The sequence below is a fragment of the Hyla sarda genome, chromosome 11, assembly GCF_029499605.1.
Source record: "Hyla sarda isolate aHylSar1 chromosome 11, aHylSar1.hap1, whole genome shotgun sequence".
Taxonomy (NCBI): domain Eukaryota; kingdom Metazoa; phylum Chordata; class Amphibia; order Anura; family Hylidae; genus Hyla; species Hyla sarda.
In genome coordinates this window covers 37,409,532-37,415,580 of record NC_079199.1, presented here as the reverse complement: position 1 = coordinate 37,415,580, position 6,049 = coordinate 37,409,532, and positions in this window count along the sequence as shown.

The following is a 6,049-nucleotide window of genomic DNA, read 5'->3' as shown; positions in this document are numbered from 1 at the left end:
TCAGTGCTGGCCGCACTTGCAGTCTCCGCGCAGAACTTTTCTGCCCGGAGATTCCACAGTGTGAACCTAGCCTGAGATGTATGTTCACACGCTGCTTTAACCCCTTGCCGCATACGGACGTTTATTAATATCCATATGCAGCTCCCGAGGTATGACGCGCACTCAGCAGGTGAGCACGCATCATACCCGGTGGGTCCCATGACTAATGCCGGACATCGCCGATCGGGCCGATGTATGGCATTAACTCTTTAGACGCGGCAATCAGTTGATCACCGCGTCTAAAGTGAAAGTAAAAGCTTTCCGGCAGCTCAGTCAGGCTGAGCGGGACCATCACGGTTAAATCGCGATGTCCCCATCCGCTAGGACGCAGCAGGAGTGTCCCTTACCTGCCTCCTGCGCGTCCAAGCGGTGATTAATTGCTCCAAGCCTAAAATCCAGGCTTGAGCAATCAACCGCCGATAATGATCATTGCATTGCAACGCAATGGCAGTGATCAGTGTATTGAATCTATGTACTGCATATTCTAGTCCCCTATGGGAGCTATAACACTGCAAAAAAAGTGAAAAAAAACGTTATTGAACATGTTCTTTCTTCATGCGGAATTCGCGTCCTAACCCCATAGAAGTCAATGTAAAAATGTTTTTCATGCCGCCACACTTCCGCGCGGAATTTGCGCAAAAAAAAATTAATTTCTGAGCAGATTTGTTCAGCGCACATGTTTGTCAGTGTGAACGTACCCCAATGTAATAGAGCAGCAGGAAACGCTAGCAGAATGCTTGGATGTATAGGGAGAGGTATAAGCAGTAGAAAGAGAGAAGTGCTCATGTCGCTGTACAGAACACTGGAGGCCGTATCTCCAGAAGGATATAGATACTCTAGAGAGAGTTCAGAGAAGATACTAAACTAGTACATGGATTGCAGGATAAAAAAGGGACAGAGGGCTATGATAGAAACTTTTAAATACATAAAGGGAAGCAACACGGTAAAGGAGGAGAGCATATTTAAAAGGAAAACCACCACAAGAGGACAGTTAAATTGGAGGGGCAAAGGTTTAAAAGCAATATCAGGGAAGTATTACTGAGAGAGTAGTGGATGCATGGAATAGCCTTCCTGCAGAAGTGGCTGCTGCAAATACAGTGAAGGAGATTAAACATGCATGGGATAAGCATAAGGCTATCCTTCTTATAAGATAGGGCCAGGAACTATTGATAGGATTCAGATTATTGGGCAGACTAGATGGGCCAAATGTTCATCTGCCGACACATAGAATGTCAGAACAATGTTAGCCAATTCAGTTACAGATTAGGGCAGTATTTCGCAACCAGGATGCCTGTGGGGGCAAGAACCAGAATCTCAGAACCACTTATTTAGGTGCAAATCCAAAAGTCCTTTTTGCTGTGGATTTTACTTGAGCAGGGAAGGGGGGGGGGGGGGTGAATGGGACCCAGAAGGGGGGGGGGGGAAGAAAAAAAAAAAAAAAAAAAAAAAAAAAAAAAAACAGTAGCAAGCAAATTGGCAGGATCTTACCATACTGCAGTTATTTCTGCACAGAAACAGGAACATGCTCTTAGTCGGAAACTGGCCTTGAACTTTACTACTTACATTGTAGCAGTGGGGAATATACAGCAAACTCTGCATGCAACACAGTCATACATCTGAGCCATGGCAGAAGACTTCACTGCTGTAAACACCATATCATGCTTTTTAATCAACCATTTTGCCTATGTAGTACTTGCCAGCTTTGCCATAACGTCCACATACTCAAATGCTCCAAACATTATTTTACAGGTGCAATCAGGGACTTCCAAGGCTATACTGCTGCAGCACACACCACATGGTCGCACATCCACAACATGTAGCTTGTTCTAAGGCTTCACAGCAACATTTATTAAACAGGTTGGTAGTGTACTCTAGGATCATGAAGTGCAAGCCCACTAGCCACGTCACGGCCACCTGTAAGTAGTGGGTCCCTAGCATAAAATGGTGCAGCACAGAGTGGTGATCCCCGCTCCAACACCAGTGCCCACAGGGGGATTGACCCAACTGGCAGAGCAGCCCCAATGCCACTCAAACCAGTCACTGGGCCGCGCCTCCCCACAGACAGCGCCGGGGAATGAATGGATGCCAAACAGCACTGCACCAGAGGTAACAGATGTAAAAAGCTCACTCAACATGTACTCCCAGTATGAGACTGAGAGGCTGCCAGGAGGAATAGGTCCCTAATGCAGCTTTCTGACAATTATAGAGCCTGTGCTGACCAAGGAGAAAAAAATAAAAAATAAAGAAGGGATAGAAAATAATGTGAATTCAACTTGAGAAAACAGATATGGTCACACATCCACAACATGCATCTTGATCTAATGCATCTCAGTAGAGATGAGCGAAGTTACGGTGATTCGATTAGTCACAAACTTCTCGGCAGTTGCCGACTATCCTGCAGAAATTAGTTCAGCTTTCAGGTGCTCCAGTGGCTGGAAAAGGTGGATACAGTCCTAGGAGAGAGTCTCCAGCCCATTGGAGCACCTGAAAGCTGAACTAATTTCTGCAGGCTAAAGTCAGCAACCACCGAGCTGGGAAGTTCGTGACGAATCAAATCACTAACTTCGCGCATCTTTAGTTCTCAGCAACATTAAACAGGTCGTTAGTGTACTTTATGATCATGAAGTGCAAGCCCCATGGTTTGCACTGCACCATTACCAGTCTGCAAAGCTTCACTTGAAGGATTAAAGGAGTACTCCGCTGAAATTTTTAGTTTTTTGTTTTTTTTAAATCAACTGGTGCCAGAAAGTTAAACAGATTTGTAAATTACTTCTATTAAAAAAAATATTTACCCTTTTAGCAGCTGTATGCTACAGAGGAAATTTATTTTTTTTAAATTTCTTTTTTGTGTTGTCCACAGTGCTCTCTGCTGACACCTGATGCTCGTATCAGGAACTGTCCAGAGCAGGAGAAAATCCCCATAGCAAACCTATGCCGCTCTGGACAGTTCCTGACACGGACAAAGGTGTCAGCAGAGAGCACTGTGGACAAGACAAGAAATTAAAGAATTGAATTTCCTCTAACAAAGCTGCTAATAAGTACTGAAAGGATTAAGTTTTTTTAAATAGAAGTAATTCACAAATCTAACTTTCTGGCACCAGTTCATTATTTATTTTTTTTAAAGTTTTTCACCGGAGTACCCCTTTAACCAGATGTTGGCCTACAAGTGTCTGATAGGGGAGGGGGCACTAAGTACTCATTGCTGTTCTTACAACATCTACACTGAAATCTTTCAAAGATCACTATGTGGTCTCCCATTCAAGTCAATGCCACTTCCATATTAGAAAGATTGAGTGGAAATCTCCACTTAATATCCAATATCTTTGAGGTCTTTAGTTCGTGAAAATTCTGATACAGGGCACCCCCTGACCCCATAGGTCATCTGTGGGGTCCTTATTTAGGAGTCCAATTATATAAAATATAACCATCTGGAACTTACTAAGAATATGAATTACACGTAATATGTAACTATGTATACACTCTTCCTGATAGCTTGTGCTTACCTGATGACAAGCTCTCCTACTAACAGTTCCATGTATAGTTATAGTTCCCTTCCATGTATAGTTAAATCTTTTTTTATTTTATTATAATGTGAATGTAAGCAGTAATCGGCAGTCATCTAAGTGGTATTTCCCTGAGGGCCTGTACTTTATATGCAGAAAACCACAAGATAAAATCTCCATGATGCGAATCTCTAGGACGTTAACCTGACATTTCATGTCTTCTAATGACTACTGCTGGCGCTGACAGACACTAAGCAGCCTGACTAAGCCCCTATAGCTCAGTACTGCTGCACCACATTGGAGATGCAGCAAATCATTTTGTGAGCTGACAGAGCAGAATTCTGACTGCATCAGTCAATGTGTAAAGCGAGAGATGGAACTCAAGATTGCTACACGCTAAAGCATTTGCAGAGTCACTTAACATTTGTAGATCATATCTAAATGTATACCAGAAAATTATGAAGCCTTCACACCATACTGAACTCGCTTGTCAGCAGACTCTACAGAACACTACAGAAGAGCACATGGCTTCTTTTACCAAACAAAGAGGAGGAAGTCAATAATAAAGGCCAGGACACCATGGCATTTCTCAAGCAGCCTATATTCTGATTACATGTATCCTTATACCAGGGTGCCTCAAGCTGTTGAAAAACTACAACTCTCAGCATGCCCGGAAAGCTTTTGGCTGTCCGGGCATGCTGGGAGATGTAGTTTTGCAACAGCTGGAGGCACCCTGGTTGGGAAACACTGCCTTATACAGTATGTTAGTAGAAGGCCACAGCAAGTTTACACTTACTACTGATCATATGTATATCCATGAGCATTTAAAGGGGTACTCTGGCCCTAATACATTTTATCCCCTATCCAAAGGATAGGGGATAAGCTGTATGATCGCGGGGGTCCTGCCGCTGGAGATTGTCATTGCGCACCCACCTTTGTGAGCTCTCCACAGCGTTGGAGGCCCAGAGTGTGTAGAGTCACGACCACAGGGCTGGTCACAATACTCCGGCCCCGTGGTCGTCAGGCTACACACTCTGGGCCTCCAGCACTGTGGAGAGCTCACAAAGGTGGGTGCGCAATGACAGATTGGCAAGACCCCCGCGATCATACATCTTATCCCCTATCATTTGGATAGGGGATAAGATGTATTAAGGCATGAGTACACCTTTAAAGGCTGTTTTAGATAGACACATCTAAAGAGATTTATCAAAACTTGCGCAGAGGAAAAGCCGACCAGTTGCCAACATAAACCAATCAGATTGCTTCTTTCCTTTTTGAAAAGGTATCTGAAAAACAGCTTTTTCATTTTTCAAAAATAGAAATCTGACTGGTTGCTATGGGCAACTTTTCCCCAGCACAGATCTTGATGAATCTCTCCCTATTTTCCTAATTAGACCCAATCTTCCCTGAAACCACCTGTTAAAAGATGCCAATATCTGCATACATCCCCTAAAAAGTATTTTACTGTTAGATTACTATAGCGCAATCCTGTTATACTGGCGCTTTGCTGCTGGATCTTGAACCAATCTATGGTGATTTTTACAAAGCAGCAGATGTTAAAATCTCAGACATTTCTGCAACTTAAATTGCTTGTCTTGTAAACTTCCCCACTCATGGAACAAATTTATCACAAGCCACATTCAGATGAATGACAAGAATATCTGCAACATGTGAATCTACCCCAATTGGCTTCTACACTAATTTACGTACCCTTATTTTATGAAGGTTTCTGCAGTGTACAACTGGTCTGAGCTGTCATAATTCTCTACAGGAACTACCCAATAGGCTCTCTGCTGGTAAAGTTTAGACGTTATATGAATAGGTGCGTTGAAGGTTAACCTTAAAGGGAACCAATCATCAGATTTTACCCAATATAACGCTTGGCAAAGCGTTATATAGGGTAAAATTTTTATTTTCACCATTTCCGTATCACCATTTTCACCATAGTCACTGCCGCCGCCGTAAGTAGTCACCTGGGCAGGGAGCTCTTCTCATCTAACTCCCGTTCTTCGGCCGGGAGCGACGCCCCCTCCGCTTGATTGATGGGCCGCGTCATCGCTCTACGCAGTCTGTTCAGTGAGCGGAACAATGACGCGGCCCATCAATCAAGCGGAGGGGGCGTCGCTCCGGGCCGAAGAACGGGAGTAGGTGAGAGGAGCTCCCCGCCCAGGTGACTACTTACGGCGGCGACTAGTTTATAACTTCGTATCTTCACCATCCCTGGGGGGCAGGAACGTCCCCCGGGGATGGTGAGGACAACAATTTTACCCTATATAACGCTTTGCCAAGCATTATATAGGGTAAAATCTGATGATTGGTTCCCTTTAAATTTAACATTTACATGGCAAAATGAATTAAATGTACATTTTACACTAGTTTATTCCCCACTTCTGCTTTTTGTTCTATTTTGGATATATACATAAAAAGGGTCACCTGATGTTAGTTTGGGATCCATGGACACTAGTGTTGTGGCTTCAGCTTACGCTGCTGCCTATGGTATCTGACTT